The sequence below is a fragment of the Pelodiscus sinensis genome, chromosome 12 (genome assembly GCF_049634645.1).
Source record: "Pelodiscus sinensis isolate JC-2024 chromosome 12, ASM4963464v1, whole genome shotgun sequence".
Lineage (NCBI taxonomy): Eukaryota > Metazoa > Chordata > Testudines > Trionychidae > Pelodiscus > Pelodiscus sinensis.
Genome location: NC_134722.1, coordinates 32448576 through 32467289, shown reverse-complemented (window position 1 = coordinate 32467289; position 18714 = coordinate 32448576). Strand labels below are relative to the sequence as shown.

The following is an 18714-nucleotide window of genomic DNA, read 5'->3' as shown; positions in this document are numbered from 1 at the left end:
TCAAGGATTATCTCTGTAGTTGCCACTTTGACCTTAGTCTGAATACTAGCACCTACATTTTCAGATGTGATAAACTGTGGATGCAAAATATAGAATGTAGGTGCTTAACTGCCTGATTGGCAATGGCAGCTTTCATTTGACTCTGCAATCTGATCCCTACATTTTTTATACACTTTGCAAGCCTTAATGTCAGTTGTACACATCACAGAGCACAGCAAGCTTCCCCAAATACTAAAGGACCTCAGCTTCAGAAAACTAATAATACTTGCTAAATATTATTAAATATAATTAGCAAATGAAAAAAGCATGCAGCAAAACTTAGTGGTTGATAACTATCCATTAATATGTATACTCAAATATACTCTGATTACAGAACCCTGAGTGTATATGAATAATGACTAATAAACCTGAGATGGAAACCATTTTTCCATTTTGTTAGAATTTTTTTTTCAAACCAAAAGTCTGGGAGAAAGGAATAGAAATTGGATTAAATACATCAAAATATTTTGATATCTCATTTTGATTCCAACCTTTATTGTAAATTAATTTAAATGTTGAGTGACATTTATTGTCAGATCCAAAAACTGTATTTTTTATTTGGAAAATGTCAAAATGGGATGTTTTTAATTATTTCAAATCTTTTTATTAATCTTTTTTAGAAACAAGAAGTTTGTTGAAAGCACGCCATTCCCATGAATTGTTCAGGATCTGATGATTTGACTTTTTCCAGTAAGTTTTTGTCCAAAAAAAAAATCCAAATAGTTCTAATAACTAGTAAACAGTAATCCTTCAATATTCCTAGTAAAGGGGGAAAAAAACACCTTAATCTATTATATAATATATGGTGTCCAAAGACACTTCCAGATTCCTCCTCCTCAAGAGAAACCATTTCCAAAAGTTTTCTTCTGACAGAGAAAGATGTTGAAATTCAACATTCATCATTTTGGGTTTCAGGATTCCTTTGTTTAGGAGCAACATGGCTTTACACACAGTATTAGCCTCTGCACTGCCTTTAACGGTAAGTACATTTCATTACTGCTTGAAGATATGGGCCTGATTCTGATTTAATTGTCCAAATTGGGAAGAATGTAACTGATATAAGTGGAGTTACACAGGTGCAAAAACCCCAAGTTGAAAACCATATGGTGTCAGATATTAATCTGATTTGCATCAGCTGATGCTGACTATTAGTGACTGAAGTAGAGGCAGTGAAATGCTAATGTGATTAGTTATGAATTCTAAAAACAACCAGTACATTTTCTCTTTGATTGTCTGTGTGTTTTAAGAATATTTCATTACTTCTGCTTCCTTTGAAATAAGGGTAAGATATTAATCACAGGCACAGAAATAACGAGCAGTTGTGACATTTTGTTAGAGTTTAATTACATGAATCATAAAATATTGCTACAATTTTCCAAACTGTTAAGCCTTAATTAATATGAACCCACAGGGACCACCTTGATAGTTCATAATACTCCGTATTGCTACTCCTACAGTAGTAGTTCATATGGCCTGGAAGTGCTTTATAATTTGCAAAGAGTGATCAATTATTAGAAATGAAACCAGACAAATTAATTTAATATAAATGAGGTTGTAAGGGGATTGAGTAATTCTTTTTAATTACCTTTGTTATTTTTTCAATAGTCTAACAAAGAGAACCATTATTCTTCTCCATGTACAAATTCATTAATCTCATTACTGTGCAGTATTAATATAGTTTTATCACACATTCCAGAAGTGCAGCACATTGACAAACCATAATGAATCACAGCATTAGTGTACTATCACTACATTAATTTCAGGACATGCCTAGCTCATTTGCAATTTGCTTTGAGATTTAGTATAAAATGAGCTGAATAAGCATGTAATTATGACATCTGCTTCTTTTCAGGTACCTCTTTGTAAATCAGTGACAAAGGAATAACAGGTTTAAATATGTGTTAACACTTCGATAGCATGTATAATTGCAATATGGCAATGTGTAATGAAGATTAAATTAGACTGTAGTGTACCTGACATATGCAAGAGCATAATTGAGCTGTAGTAATTGTGATACCGAAAGAATATAAAATGCCAATATTTGAATTGAGTCAAATAAAACTAATGTAAAGAAAAATGTTTCCGAAGTTAAGCAATGATGTATATGTTTTGCAAGGAAACATTAATTGCCTCCACAATATTTAACTTTAAAATCTTTCAATTTTTGTTTTTATAGATAGTAAATATTGCCCATGATTTTCATAGGATCTTCTGCTAGGTCTCATTTTTTATTTCAGATAGGCCTTGATTAGTCATCCTTTTAAGCCCATTGTAACTATGCCATTGACCACCATGGTGGAGGATCAGGCTTCATCATGACTGAAAATACTGTACATTATATTTGAAACTTCTTCTTATATGGGGTATCCTTACTCATGTAAACAGTACCTTTGAGGCAGTGAGCTAAGGAGGCTGAAGAAGGTTACAGGCTTTCTCCTACAGATGAGATAAACAAGGGCCATGAGGGAAAATAAAATCAGGGCCAGAGGGTATTACAAATTATTAACTACATTCTAACCAAACTCATTAGCACATATGTGGTAAAGTATTTATTGAACATTTTATGGTGCCATATTTTAACTCTAATTTCAAATTACTTGCAGGGTCGCATACAACTAAATTCAAAAGGATAGTAAGAGGATACTAAGTTTTCAAGAAACAAGATTGTCCAGACAAAAATATATAAATCTGCTGAAGTCAATGGAATGACACCACTAAGAAATTTGAGTCAGAAAAGCGTTGGTGTATGAAAACACCAACTACAGTCAAGAAAATGCAGGTTGCTTCTGTTTTAATGAATTCTCTAAAATTATTTTTCCATTGTTAGAAATTTTTCTCTTTGGAAAAATAATAGAAATCAACCACTTTCTGATAGGCACACTTTCAAAACAAAACAAAACAAATCATCCACGTGCAACGTAAAAACCCATATAGCCTTCTAGATAAAACTGTGACTTTTGTAGACCATGCTTGTCTTCCCACTTTCCAAACATTTTCTCCAAACATGGCTGTTATTGTGCAGCTGCATCAATCAATTTTAATTTTGGATATCCAAATAAAGGCACTCAAATCATTCAGATAGGCCTGTGCTATGTAAGAGCAGGTTTCAGTGGACTCCTGTTTGCCTGTAATTTACAGCACAAAAAGTTTATAGAGTTTCACATGGCCAACAGCCATAGCAACTACTTGGGCTGGACAAGGCCCCAAAAAAGCAGTTTGGCAAATATGTTCAGTAATTTCTCTTTACAGGCTGTTCTAGTTGCATATAGTTATACTATAGCTGACCTGTGCTACACATCCCAATAAATTACAATCAGTCCTAAACTGCTCAAACTGATTTGAATAGCCTAGGTCATAGGAAAATGGCACTTTCATTCATAATGATATAGGTATGCTGGAGTTGAGGAACTGTGTATCTCATGATGTACACTTTGGACAATCCTTATCTCATTTCCTGGTAGTACTCACAGTTTTATCTCCCATGACTGTTCACAAAAGCATTTGATTTAAAAATTCAGAACAAAAGAAATTTTTCCACTCTGCCCCATGTGATTTCAGTCAATATTAAATAATATATAAGAATATTTGGATGATTGTTAATTCAGAACAGGTGTGACTTAAAGGCTAGAAAATTATGGCAAATGAGGATGTTTTTAATAGCTTGAATTAACATATAACTAATAAGTAATGCTATTAAAATAAATAGATAAAAAGTTATTTATGTAATATAAGTATGGGTACATCTAGACTACAGGGTTTTGTCAACAGAAGTTTTGTCAACAGATACTGTTGACAAAGCTTCTGTCGACAAAGAGTGTCTAGACTACATCCAGTTCTGTCAACAAAGCAAGCCGCTTTGTCGACATAACAGTGTGGACGCAAAGGACAGTGTAGATGCAATAATGCCTTCTATCGACAGAACTCTGTCAACAAAAGGCGTTATTCCTCGTAGAATGAGGTTTACATACGTCGACAAAACTGCTGAGTTTTGTTAACGTTATGTCGACATAACTCAAAGGCAGAGTGGACACAGGTATAGTTTTGTTGACAAAAGTCCACTTTTGTCGACAAAACCCTGTAGTCTAGACACACCCTATATGGCAAAAGTTATGGATATGGGCTGAAAATTATCCAAGAGAAGAACTTTCTAAGTTATTTTATTCCACTTACTTAAAAAAAAATTAGTAAATACAAGCCTAAAATGTATAGTTTACCCTGGTAAAAAAAAATTAAAAACCATAATTTTACCAAACATCAACTTTTTCTATAAGGCTATGTTATACTAAATGAAAATGAAGTATGGGTTTAATAAGTAAAATACATGAGTAGGAATTGTGATCAATTTATCTTTTTGGAAGGCAGGTTGAAGTAATTCCAGCGCTTTTATGCAGCTTGATTAACTAAGCAGAATATATTAAAAAGGCTAAACATTCTTCTAAAAACATCTATAATTTGAAATTTTAAAAATAATTCTATATTAACCTTGAAAATTTACCTTCTCAGTCACAAAATCTGTCAGCAAAAAACACTCAGCTTACCATGATCATAATTAAGAAAAAATTCCTCGTCCATAAAAAAATAATTAATTCAGCCCTTCATTTTTTATAGGAAGGTTCAGAATTACAGTCTTTCTCCTTTGTATGTTTGGATCAGCACTACAGCAGATATAGGAATATTCTAATGATATTAAGGGAATTGTAGATTGCAAATGTGGCCATATATTTCCATTTACATTCAGGAGTTTAAAACAAAGTCTATTTGAAGACTCTCCTCCATAACATAAATAATGCTGGATATTTATTGTTTAAAAAGCACTCCAGTAATATAAGTTGAGAATATTTGCTCTGCTTATTAATGTACATTAGCGCTTCATGCATATACATTTCATAGATTTAGCTTTAAGAGTCCCTTCCCTGATTCGGAATCACTTAAAAAGAATTTGCATGTATTTTACAGCTTTAGAGAATTAGATATATATGAGTCGATGGGTTTTCACAACTAAAAATACTAGGGAAATTCTTAACTATTACAGCTGTAAAAATATTGAAGGAGATAAAATTAACAGCACAGCTTCCAAATGTTAGTTCATCCCTTAGAAAACTGTTTTTGTCTGAACAATCATCCAGCACAAGAACTGCTATTTTCTTCACATCTTGTCCCTTGTCCCTGCCAAGCAGTTGAACTTTGCCTTTTGAAGTCCTAAATAGAGCCCTACCAAATTCCTACCAAAATGTGGTGTGGACCGTAAAATTTAAAATCTGGTCTTTTATGTACTTTTACCCTATACTGTAAATATTTTGCCAGTTTCTCTAACTGGGGGAATCCTCTACAGGTTGAACTTCTCATCTGGGACTGTCTGGTTCAGCAACATCTGTGCTGTACCTGTAGGACCACAGATGTTGCTGGACCAGAGAGCCCTAGGAGCCCAGCGGCCTGGGCTGGCCCTGGGTAGTGATGCTACAGCAGTCCCGGGGCAGCAGAGCCCTGGAAAAGAAGCAGCCCCAGCGGGGAGCCCTGTGGCAGGAGGCAGGAGAGCCCTTCTGCTGGGAGGAGAGCCCTCTGCTGACAGACCCTTAGAAATCCCGGAGTCCACCCGCAGAGGAGTGGAATTGACCTCCCTTGGTCTGGCAAACTCCCTCATTTGGGACTGGTCACATCACGAGGTTTCTTGACCAGGGAGGTCCAACCTGTAGGGGAATTGTGGTATTGCCACCCTTGTTTCTGTGCTGCCTTCAGAACTGTCTGGCCAAAGACTAGAGGATGCTGGCCAGGTACTCAGCTCTGAAGGTAGCACTCCACCAGCAGCAGCACAGAAGGGTGGGAATGCTGAACCATGCCACCCTTACTTCTGCTTTGCTACAGGTGGCAGCACTGACTTCAGACCTGGGCTTCTATCCAGCAGCTGCCACTCTGTGGCCAGCCTGCTCTGTAGGCAGCGGCACTGTTAGCAACTGTGCAAAAATAAGGGTGGCAATACTATGACCACTGTACAATAACCTTGTGGCATCCTCTCACAGTCCCCTTTTGGGTCAGAATCCCAGCAGGTATAACACCATGAAATTTCACATGTAAATATCAGAAAGTGTAAAATGTATTATTTTTAAAATTCTAGTATCATGAAATTGACCAAAATGGTCCAGAATAGTATTTTTACAAAGATATCATGAATATTGTGTTTTAATTCAGAAATCTCTAAAGAAGGAGCTCTATTTACTTCTTTTGATGTATTAAGAGCCATGTTTACAACAAAATAAGTTTACATTGGACTTGAATGTTCTGCAGTCCTTTATAGTTCAGCTTCTAGAATTAAATATGCACATTTAAAAACGCTACCCTGTCAATTTGTGTAACAGCTTACCATTTATCTGAATGCCTTTTAAAACATATATAGGTTGGATTAGTCACTCAGGGTATGTCTACACTACAGCACTAATTCAAACTAACTAAGCTAATTCGAATTAGCGCACCTAGACTTAAAAACTAGTTCGAATTAGCGTTTTGCTAATTCGAACTAGCGCGTCCACACCGATTGGATGTTGGGGAACATTTAAGGGCAGCTGTAACCAGTTCCAGCAGGGCATCAGGTCAGTAGTTGCTTTGTGTGGTTGCTGTCTGAGGCTATCTGAGGCTCGTGCTTAAAGGGACCCCCCTGGACAGCCGGTTCTCAGCTTTTCCACTTGCTTGCCTACCTCGCCGAAGGACAGCAAAGCATTTTTCTCTGCGCCTGCCTGTGTTGGTGGTTCCCTTTGGGGATGCCGCTGCAGTTGGCACCATGGAGCCAGAGGTCGCCCTGCGCTTTCTGGTGCAGTTTTTGGACTTGCTGCTGCAAGCCTGCCAGCAATGGCTGGAGGCTGCCTGGCACCACCTGGTGCACGTCAGCCCCCTACCTCTCCACCTGGCCTCCCTGGGGGCCATAGAGCAGCTGCAGCAGCATCCCCAAAGGGAACCACCGACACAGGCAGGCGCAGAGAAAAACGCTTTGCTGTCCTGTCGTCTGGACAGCAGCAGTGACTGGTGGGACTGCATCGTCCTGGAGCGCTGGGGAGACAGACAGTGGACCCAGAACTTCAGGATGAAGAGGGACTCCTTCCTGGAGCTCTGCGAGTGGCTCACCCCTGCTCTGCAGTGACGGAACACTCGCATGAGGCCCGCCATCCCCCTCCAGAAGTGTGTGGCCATCGCCCTCTGGAAGCTCTTCACGCCAGACAGCTACCGATCTGTTGGGAACCAGTTCGGCATGGGGAGATCCACCGTCGGAACAGTGCTCATGCAGGTACGGCACTCACCAGCCACTGTGCCAGGGGGGAGGGCGGCTGCAAGGAGGGGATGGGCCGCCCCAGGGAAAATGGGGGAAGGAGGCGAAAGTGCCCCGCACCGGAGGGTTCGGTCTGTCCCGGCCGTACTACACGCCAACCGCGGGGGTTGCTTCTGGGAGTGGGGCACGGGGCAGTGCCAAGTGCTGCCCTCGTCCTTCAACCCACTGGCTGGCTCATCTTCCTTCCCTGCCTCGCTGGGCCTGGTGACGGGGGGATGCCTGCAGGTGTCCACAGGGATGGACGGGACATACGGTGCTGCCTGGCCCAGGATCCAGTGGAGCTGCTGGTAGTGGGGGCAGCTGTCGGCTCCTGCCCCCTGGCCCTCACTGGCCCAGACATAGCCCAGGTGCAGCTCTTTCACCTTAGCCCGGACCTGCTCGAGGGTCCGGGCTGGATGTCCCTGGTGCGAGAGCACCTGGGCCATATGGTCGAAGATCTCCGCATTGCAGCGACGGGTGCCCCGAGTATCGTGGAGGGCCTCCTCCTCCTCCCACAGGTCCAGGAGGGCCTCCAGGTGCCGTGGAGACCAGGATGGGGCTCTCCATTTTCTGCCCCTTGGGGCCTCCTGCGCTGGGGGTGTGAGTGGTTGTTCACCCCCTGGAGCGGCCATCCTGGTCTGGTGGCTGTTGGGAAAGGCAGCAGAGTGGCGTGACAGAGCTCTGGGCAGAGGCGGCAAAGCTGCTTCTGCCTCATGGCCTCTGCAGGCTGCGTCTGCCTTTAAGGGGGCTCGGGTTACCATGAAGTCCAGAGCTGCCTGAAGGTACGGAGCGTCCAAGCGGCCACTAGGGCTTTTTTTCCGTTTAGACTGCTTTTGCGCAAAATGTCTTGGCTGCCTGTCTACACTGGCCTCTTACTCAAGAACACTTGCACAAGAGGGCTTATTCCTGAGCAGGAGTGTTAGAGTATTTGCGCAAGAAGCACTGATTTCTTATATTAGAACATCAGTGTTCTTGCGCAACAACTCACGGCCAGTGTAGACAGGTGGCAAGTTTTTGCCAATGTAGACGTAGCCTTGTAGTGGGCACACCCACACCCACACCCACACCCACGCTCTTTTAGCTGGCTGAAAGCAAGCAGCAGTTCAGCATTTGCTTACATACTCTTAAAAATCTCTAATGATGGAGATTCCACAACCTTCCAAGGCAATTGATTCCAGTGGTTAACCACTCTGAAGATGGGACAAGATGCAATGGGCTTAAATTGCAGCAAGGAAAGTTTAGGGTGGATATTAGGAAAAACCTCTTAATTGTCAAAGTTTAAAAAGGACAATTTTTTTCCCTCCTGCTTGTAACAACTTTTTAGGTACTTGAACAAAGCTGTTATCGTGTCCCATGTCAGTCTTCTCTTTTCCAGACTAAGCAAACCCAATTGTTTCAATCTTCCCTCATAAGTCATGTTTTCTAGACCTTTAATCATTTCTCTGGACTTTTTACTCTCTTCTGCAATGAGGCATCCAGAACTGGACACAATACTCCTTCTGATAGAAAAAAATGATTTACTTTAGGTGGAGATTGGGGTCTTTTGTATGCTGGTATCAATGAAGGAGCTGTTCAATTCCATATTTCCCTCTGGGCCAGGAACAGAAAGGAGGAGACAAAGTAATGGAGAATAAGCAATGTCCCTCCAAGATTCAATGGTGGATATTTTCCCCCTGAATTCCATGAATGTCTCAGAGGAATTTACCTTGTTGCAGAATTCATCTCTAAGTTCTTCAAGGTGCTGCAGATTTGCATAGCAACTAATGCTGAGCTTTCCCTGAATGGCATGAGTCCAGTGTGACTATATGCAGTTTAAGAAACAAGTAAACTCAAACAAAGGTGCAGAATAAGCATCCTTTCAAGCAAAGTGGAGTGTGCTCTCCAATCCACTCAATAAGCTGTCAGCTCCAGGAGCTCTTCCTAGCTTTCTTAGCAGAATAAAGGAGACGCAGGAGAAATAATCTCAGGGAAATCACAGAAAAAGAATGGATATAAATTGGTGTAGCGAGTATTAATTAGCATGGTTCTATATGGAGCTACGAAAGGAAAAAAATGAATTCAGAATAACAAGAAGGACCTTATTTTTACCAATTCGACATGTGCAATCATACCCATTGAATGACAAAACACTGGTTATGTATCTAGATATACAGATTTGTATGTAGGCCATTATACTTATTGTACATAAGCATATTGTACATAATCTTACTGTGCTTATTGTACGTAAGCTTATTGTACATAAGCTGCAAGTAAATTTTATTTGTGTCCAAAAATCAAACACCAGCTGAAATGGCAAAGGCCTAGTATAGGGCTGAGATTGACTGCTACACATGAAAGCCCCAAAACGTGAAAAGCTCTTTAGCAGAAAAAAAATATCCAGACACAGACTATGGAGAGAGCGAAAGAACTCATAAGTAAAGAAAAACATGGAGCATGGTCTGAAACAGAATAAAGTATTATGTGAGAATATAGAGTTCGTCTCATTCAAGAGATTTAACAGGCCTCAAGAGGGTACTAAATTAGGGTCAGGAAAAATCTTGATAGAAGGTATTGACAGAAGGCATTATTACATTTTGTAAATTATATTTAAAGTAACTGGAAAAGTGACTAAGGGAACCACAAAACAGAAAAAAAAATGTAGTAAAAGTTTTATTTTCATGCAAAGGATTAGTAGGTTTTTTATGGGAAATATTGAAAAAGATAAAAGAGAAAATCCAAAAACATAAACTATGGAAACTACTAAATTATACAGAGAAGAAGAGAGATGCTTGTTCATCCTTGTAAGGATGAACTAACATACCGCTGGTATGTCCTTGCTGTTTTAACATATGCAGCTACTGGTCATTATGTGGTCAATTGTGACTTTCCAACAAGCTCCAGCCATAGGACAGCACGTAGTTATTCTCCAAATTCTATTCAATTGTTTTTCTGTTGGCTCCATCACATCCATTAGCCTAGCTATTATTGTGTTGACTGTGTGTTAAGCACTGACAGTGTGATTCATTGCCCAAGACACAAATAGACACTGTTTCTGTCCAAGTAGTATTCAATGCATCCAATTGTTTGTTTACCCACTCTCTGCATATCTTCCCTGCTATCTTTCTGTCTCAGTTGTGGATGTTCTGCAGACAGCTAACTAACAATTACAGCAATGACTTTCCAGCTTAGTTCTGTGGACAAGATCCCTTCATAATTCACCTCCTACCCCCAATTTTCAAATCCTCCACTGTTTAGTTCTCAAAAGCCTTAATATTCTGGATTCTATGAGCTATGGGTGGTGTCTATATTAAGTTGAGACCTCCGCTATACTAAGGTATCCTCCAGAGTATCAGGGGAATCTATAATTGTGTCCTTTCCACTTTCAGTGCCCCAGAATATTCTTTGTGTGGCTGAAGATTTTTTTTCTGGAAGACAGTCTGTGTCAGTTTGGCTCTGGAAAAACTAAACAATGCAGGGAGAAGGAATGTGAATCTGTTCTGTACTGAAGCCATGGCCATTGTAACGTACTTCTCAATCAACAGAATGTGTGGCATTATATATGCATCTCAGAGTTATTTTTTCCCATGTAACCTAGTTAATTTTTTAAAATGTTCTGCCATTGTACTGAGTTACCTGTTTTATTACCGAAACAGGGAAGGACAACAGTGACTGAGAAGTGAATCTCCGACTTTCACATGTCATCAAAAATGTTGACATCAAGTGTCTTGCAACATTTTCTAAGTCAGTTACAAAGATAATAAACCCAAAGTGCTATGCAGGGCCGGCCCACAACATTTTGGCACCTGAGGCGGGGAGCTCAAATGATGACTCCATGCTCCCTTACTGCACCAGCAGCAGACACAATTTTCTACACTCTGGGTCCTAGTGGCACTCCCCGCAGTCTGGCAGCTGAGGCAGCCACCTCAGTTCGCCTCATGGTAAGGCCAGCCCTGGTGCTATGAACAATTCTCCTCTTTTTCCCAGTAACCTTCTTTTACAAGAATTTGCTTTTATTTTCGGTGACTCTCCGTAGCCTAGCTCCCATCCAGCTTTAGCTCCAAGTTTTTAACTGAGTAATGATGATTTCACTTTTGACTTTGCTTACTACAGTAAAACTCCAATAGTCCGGCATCCAATTGTACAGCACTCCCGATGGTCCGGCATCAAAATGGCAAGAGCCTAGTGAGTGAGCTTCAGCAAAAAATGAGTCACAAGGCAGCAGTGACAGTAGCTGAACCGAGCGAAACTGGATGGGACCGAGTCAGTCTGTCACTGGCATTGTGTGAAATTGGACAGTGCATGTGCTACAATAAAAAGGGTTAAAACACTTTATATATAAAAAACAATGTTATAGTACCTCCTGATAGTCTGGCATATCTGATAATCTGGCACCACTTAGGTCCCAAAGGTTCCAGATTATCAGAAGTCAGAATGTAGGCATAATGGTCATAATGACTGATATTTGGAAAATAGCCCATGTTATGGTTCCAAAATGTCCCAGTATTTGGGGATGCTCAGACTCAGAATCTGAGCTCATCTCTGTTAGTAGAGAGTTAGCTCAGTGGATTAACAAACTTTGCTTTGATGGAATTCTCACATTCTCTTGCGCCCATGTATTTGTTTTATCTATTTTTTTTCATTTGTAACTTCAAATCCTAATTAAAAGTAAAAGTGCCAGTTCCTGGTGTCCTTATTTGGCAGAACTCCTCCTCCTACAGAATTTGTTTTGAGATAGTTTTCTTATAAATGTCAAATGTACACTAGACGTACAAATATATACGAAGAGAATTTGTGATTATCTTTAAGTGTTCAGTTACTATGTGTACTCATTCTTGGAAGGTATAATATAATCCAAATATGCCTTCCCCAAAAGCAGCTTCACTATGCAATAGTTCCTGGGCCATTATCTGCAAAATGTGTGGCCATTCATGTTGAAAGCCTCTGCCTCAGAGACAAACAGGGACAGTATAATTGAGTCAGGGATCAGCAATTTAAAATCTGCATGCTGGGCTCACTTCAGCAAAAAAGTGCTGCTCATGAGCACACAACAAACTGTGTGATATGACACTAGGAAAGAGATAGGTGGTTCCCACATTAATGCAGCCATTTCTGTTAGCACATCAATACTCAGCTTTATAGTCTATTGAAAGAAGTCACTCAGGAGGCAGACTTTGAGATTTGTCTTTAGAGAAATGATTGATGATAACAGGTTGGAATATGAAAAGCAAAAGAGCTTAACTCCAGGTTTAAACAAAATGTAAAGAAATGCCTGATCCTTGTCTGGAAATGCTCCACTAACTCAAACTGAGGTTCCACAGTCATAGAATTTTGAGGAAAATATTTTTCTAATAAATTTATCTTTGTTATTTAGCACTAATCTCTGCAATATTCAATCTTTAAAAGATTTTTCTTCATCAACTACATTTGTTTTAACAATAGTGGTAGTTTCCATAGAACTGTAGGTAAAGTAAAAGCCATTAAAATATCCCTTACCGTGACCCTGGCTTTTTTTTTTCAGTTGGTTGTATATTGTGAAATCATGAACATTGGAGTTGTTTTTCATGTGCTCAAAACAGAACTTTATCTTTAGTTTCTTTATCTTTAGTTTCCCTCAATCTTCTACGTACAATGTTGGGGAGATACATGCATCAACGTTGTTTTTTAAGACATTTTGACTGACTAAAATGACCATGAATGTCAGAAGTGCTGCACAACCCAGCCTTTCAAAGATTTTGGGTTAGGTTTTGAAGATGTGTCTCCAGTTCTCTGCCAGCTGTTTGCTGCCATTTCATGAAGGTACAGAGAAGACAATATCTCATAATGAACGTGCTGACAGTGAGTGCACCCACTGTGACAGCTGTAAGGGAGTGAATGTAGACAGAGAGTAAGGGATGAATGCAGGAGGATGCTAAAGTGTTGCCTGAGCTGCTCTGCTCTCCTCTGGTTTCATGGGTTCACACATGAAGGCCACTGTCATATGTACGGCTAATGTTGCAAGGATGACATTAGACCAAACAGTTAAGGCCTGGGTAGCACTGGGGATTTGTAGATTATGTAGGCATGAGATGAAGAATTTGGAGAGGAAAGCTGCTTTAATCTTGGAAACCTTCACATTATAAAATAAACTTATACCTCAGTGACAGTACAGAACATAATTAGGGACAAATTCAGAAATGATTATGCTCAGAATATGTCTAAAGAGAAACTGTTCATGTTATTTTTATTTTCTTCCATCCATAACAATATATGTTATGCCATTTTAGAACTGCTCTAAATTTTAATGTACTCACTTGGACTCTCCACCATTTAACTTCCCCCAAATATACATGTGATGAAAAAGCAAATCATCAGAAGGGTGTGAGAATATGAACATTAAAGTGACTTTAACATGAAGAGGATGTAGAACAATTTAACATGTGACTTACATTTAGCCAGATGCTTTTTTGCCATCATGAAACAGATTAAAATAGTTTTAAAGGAGACAAAGGAGGGTGTAGGGACCTGAATCTCCACTGCCTTGCCTCTTTTGTGCTCATTTAAGCTTATGCAAAAAAGGTGCGGATTTTCCAGTAATTGATGCAAATATGGAGTGTGTGTGCACACACATGCAAAAGCGTCTTTGCCTCCTTCCAGAATCTCTTGGGTGAAGAAATCCCCTAATGTTTCCTTTTCTTGGTGCTTGAGTTGGGAGAAAGTGGTCCTTTGAACACAGCTGCCACTTCCTTAAATGCTTGGGGAGAGGAAGATACTATTCCTTGTTTACCATCAGCCTAGTTTCCTTTCTGTGGAGTAGAAGGGAGGAAGATTGAAGACACTTCACCCAAGGTTAGGGAAGGATAGGAAGGCTAATGGAAGCAGAGACCTTTTACTGACAAATTTATGCAGGGGAAAACTAGAACCATGGCTCTTTGCTTGAATCTCTTTCCTTGAGCCAATAAAAGGGAAAGGATGATCTCATGGCAGCTCCAATCTCCTGCTGCAAGGCTGAAGAATCCTTCCCTCAATGTTTAGTAGGAACAGATAAGAGAGACTCTAGCCACAGTAGCAAGCAGGCTGAGAAATGTTAGAACACTATTCTGCTCCAATGATGCTTACATTCAAGTGTGAGTCATCTGAATTTTTTTTAAAGTATCCCTGAATACAAATAGCAGATGAGAATGTATATTATAGGCACTTATCCCTACGAGTCATATCATGAGACTCATTTTGTCTATGAATACTGCAGGGTTTAAAAAATAACACAGTATGTTAAACTAACACATTGAATGTATAGGGGTTATATTTCAGGTCTCTGTTTAAAAATGTGTTTCTAAAAGTTGTAGTACTATTAAGTAAATCTGAAGTTATGCCAAAAGGCTTTTTTAGCCCATAGTGGACCAATAAATATCTGTAGCAGAAGCATCTGCAGTTTGCTCACCATTCCTTTGGGTAAAAGGTGCTGAGTTTTCTCTTATGATGGAAAGGGGATGAAGCAATATAAGCAAACTTTTATTAAAAATAAAAGAAAAAAAATTAACAAGACCTGAGAGAAATATATTTAATATACTTACAAATGAAAGTTGTGATTTGTGCTTAGCAAAGCACAAAATAATCTGCAGTCTGTCTAAACAGTTGTGTATCTAATCACAGAAGTTGGCAAAACCAAAATAATTGGGGTTAGATCTTATCTAACAAAATTGTGCTCTTGTGCCTTCTTGAATGGTGCAGCTTCAGAGAGTGAGTTTATGTCTCTCACAGTAAACTTGAGCTGCAGTGCAGGTGTTTTAGTTTATCACTGAAAGGAAATGACTTTCTTTACACCTAATTTAATCTGAAGTTATTCACAGTTTAAAATGTTCAGTAACAGTGACCTTTGTAATGATTAACACATTGCAGGTGGTCCAATTGCAGGTTAATGTTTGCTATTGGAGAGACGGAATTAAATGTCCACTGTAGTGTTTTCTCCCATTTATGGTATTAAAACAACAACTGGTACCAAACTAAGCCACAGTTAGAGAGTTTCTAAAAAGTTGTGATTTACTTTGTTCCCTTGAAAAAATAGCTGACCTTTCAAAACTATTGCAATGCAGGCAAAGAGTTATTCTGGCACCTATTTGGGGCCCAAATGTGCATACTAGACTTTGGACATTAAGTGACAAATACTGTAGTTGCTACTCAGTCCTCACTGGATACAATAAGTAAGGGCCTAATCCAGGGGTGGGCAATAATTTTCACAAAGGGGCCACTTAATGTGGTCACATCTGGCTGCACCTCCAGAGTTGTCTGGAGCTGGAAGCTTTGAATTAAAAACACAGTAAAAGGGCTCGAGAATCCTGGCCCCGCTGATACTGTGTTGCCTGGCAGCCGTCTGGGGGTTTTGCGGCTATTTAAAGGGATCACAGCTCCAGCCCCTGCAAGTTAGTGGCACAACCAGAACTCATGAGCCATTTAAATAGGATTCTGCGGCCTGGGCCACCACCTGGAAATTCAGTGGCAAAGGCAGCAGGACATAAATAGAAAGTGGCCAGATGCAGTCCGTAGGCTGGATCAAAGCGTTAGGCGGGCCAGCTCTTGCCCCCAGGCCACATCTTGCCCAACCCTGGTCTAATCCCACAATCCTTAATCAGATGGCTGGGATCAATAAGGCTATGTCTATACTGCACTCTTTTTTCAGGCAGAATGGCTCTTGCTCAAGAGGGGGACTTTGCACAAAAAGGAGCAGTGTAGATGGCGCCTTTTTGCGCAAAAGCTCCTTCCGCAAAATGGCGGCTCATTAAGTATGCAAATGAGATGCATCAATATTCACCTTTTCACCTTATTTGCATATTTTCTTGAGCAAGAGAGCACAGTATAGATGTAGCCTATGTGTATTGTCTGAGAAGGACTCAGAATTCACAGTGCCATATCAAACTTGAGAAGATACATTAGGATTTAGCCCAATGTTTAACAAATATATTGTCAGTTAGTTCCATTGTCACATAATTGCGGGTAGTACAGCACTCCAAAGTCTCCCTTATATCCCATTTTTAGACCATCACAATTGAATATTCAGTTCAAAATGTTCAAACTGAGTGTCTAAACTGAGGCAATGTGATCCAAATTTAAGAAGTTAAATGAAAAACTTGACTATACCTGCAACTCCCTTTGACTTGAAACCTTATAGACGTTAGGTACTCAGCTAAACTTTTGGAACTATTGTCTTTTGAGCATAATTTCAAGCGTTTATTTTTATATTTATCTATATCCAACTTCTATACTAATTCTTCTGTACTTTATTACTGTGTGCAGTTCACTGTTTTATCCTGACATTTTTCAAAATTAGTTACATGACTGTTATTAATACCATTAATAAGAAATAATGAAATAAGGAAATGTTGAGTACTGAGATGGCTCGTGACTACTGTCAAATGGCCTTTCTTTGATGTTTAGGCTATTCTTCACTTCTAGTAATGTTGGCTAAATTACTATCTGGCCACAAAAAGGGCATCACATGGAACCCCTTTGAGACAAAGCAACAGAAGAGTCTGACATAACATAAGCAGCGCACTATTACAACTGTACAGTTTCTCTGAGAATGGGGATTAGACTCAGGTGCTCTGGAAAGAGCTGTGCTCAGAAATGATTTTGCTCTATCATGCATACTCTTGACTTCTTTACTCTCTTTCATAGTATTGTGGATAGTTACATGAAACAAGGGTATCTGAATTTGAGTTTGTCTCATAGGGTATGTCTACACTACCCTCCTAATTCGAAATAGGAGGGTAATGTAGGCATACCGCAATTGCAAATGAAGCCCGGGATTTGAATTTCCTGGGCTTCATTTGCATAAGCGGGGTGCCACCATTTTTAAATCCCTGCTCATTCGAACCCCGTGCCGCGCGGCTACATGGGGCACGAACTAGGTAGTTCGAACTAGGCTTCCTAGTTCGAATTACCGTTACTCCTCATTCCAGGACTACCGAGGAGTAACGGTAGTTCAAACTAGGAAGCCTAGTTCGAACTACCTAGTTCGTGCCCCGTGTAGCCGCGCGGCACGGGTTCGAACGAGCGGGGATTTAAAAATGGCAGAGCCCCGCTTATGCAAATGAAGCCCGGGAAATTCAAATCCCAGGCTTCATTTGCAATTGCGGTATGCCTACATTACCCTCCTATTTCGAATTAGGAGGGTAGTGTAGACATACCCCATAGAAATTAGGAGTGCTGATATCACAAACAAAAGCTTGTTTCTCCAGCTGGTGGAACACAGCAGGGATACTCAAAGATCATCTTTTCATATACAAGATGGAAAATAAAGAGAGAATGTATTGGAGAAAATACTACTCTCTGGTCCAGCAACATCTGTGGTCCACAAGGACCATGGATGTTTCAGGATTGGAGAGTCCCTATACGCTATGGAGGGCATCGGGAGCGGGAGGATCGTGAAGCCCAGCTGGAGGGTGGGAACTGAAGTGTGGCTCAACTGAGCTGTGAGAGGGATCTAGGAGCCAACATGCAGCTCAGCTGGGCTGCGGGACACGGGGAGGAGCAAGCTCACAGCTGAGCTGGGCTGCAGAAAGAGCTGAGAAGCTCATAGGTGGAGGTGGGGCGAGGGTGGGGCTGGCAGAAGGGGGCCAGAAATGATTTCCCCCGGTCCAGCAAAATCCCACATCTGGGACCAGTCAGGTCCTGAGTCTGCTGGATCAGGGAGGTCCAACCTGTATGTACAAGTCTTGATCCTAAACAGCATGTTTTCAAACGGTCTGATGAGTTATCAGTCATCCCTCAGTGAGTGGGGATACAACACTTTGTTGGATCAACCTTGAAGACTTGGTAACATACAAGTCTCTCTCTTATTTACAGTGTGCCAGTCATAATAGTATCTAGGGCCCAGGATACAGCTTCATGTACACAGCTGCAACAGTTTGATGTCTGCTGGAATTCCATAGAATTGCACCTCTACCTGCAGCACTGACTATAGTCTTTGTTGTTTCCTTTTGTATTCCTTCCTCTCTGGATGCACCTGGATGCACCCAAGGCTTAAGAATCAATGCCCTATAGTTTTAAATTACTCTATACTTTGAAGCATCATTAGAGCCAAATCCACAGGCTGTTGAAGTCAGTGGAAAGACTCCCATTAATTTCCAAAGAGATTTGGATTGAGGCCTTGGAGCTCAAGACTGGTTTTTCTATTTAGCTACAGGGTTTTCATTTCAAAAGCAAATTGTTATGTCAAAGTATTTTAAAACTGGAAATAAATCATAGCTGGCCAAATTTTTGCCCTTGCTACAAAAAATTACTTGGACAGTATAATATGGCTCAATAAGTCCTCATAGTACTGGTAAAAGATTTGCCATTATGTACTTTGTACATCCAGAAAATTATTGATATAGTAAATGTTTCAAATATATTGTCATGCTTGAAATCCAGTTAGTATTAAACATGTC

At 40.3% G+C, this 18714-nt stretch overlaps 1 long non-coding RNA gene across 1 annotated transcript; it reads left to right on the top strand.

Moving 5' to 3' along the window:
• Window positions 1–657: 657 nt before the first annotated feature.
• LOC142831160 (uncharacterized) lies at window positions 658–2075 on the top strand. The gene is made up of 3 exons (XR_012906832.1): window positions 658–729; window positions 955–1018; window positions 1892–2075. It is a non-coding gene; the product is annotated as an uncharacterized LOC142831160 (long non-coding RNA).
• Window positions 2076–18714: the final 16639 nt, after the last annotated feature.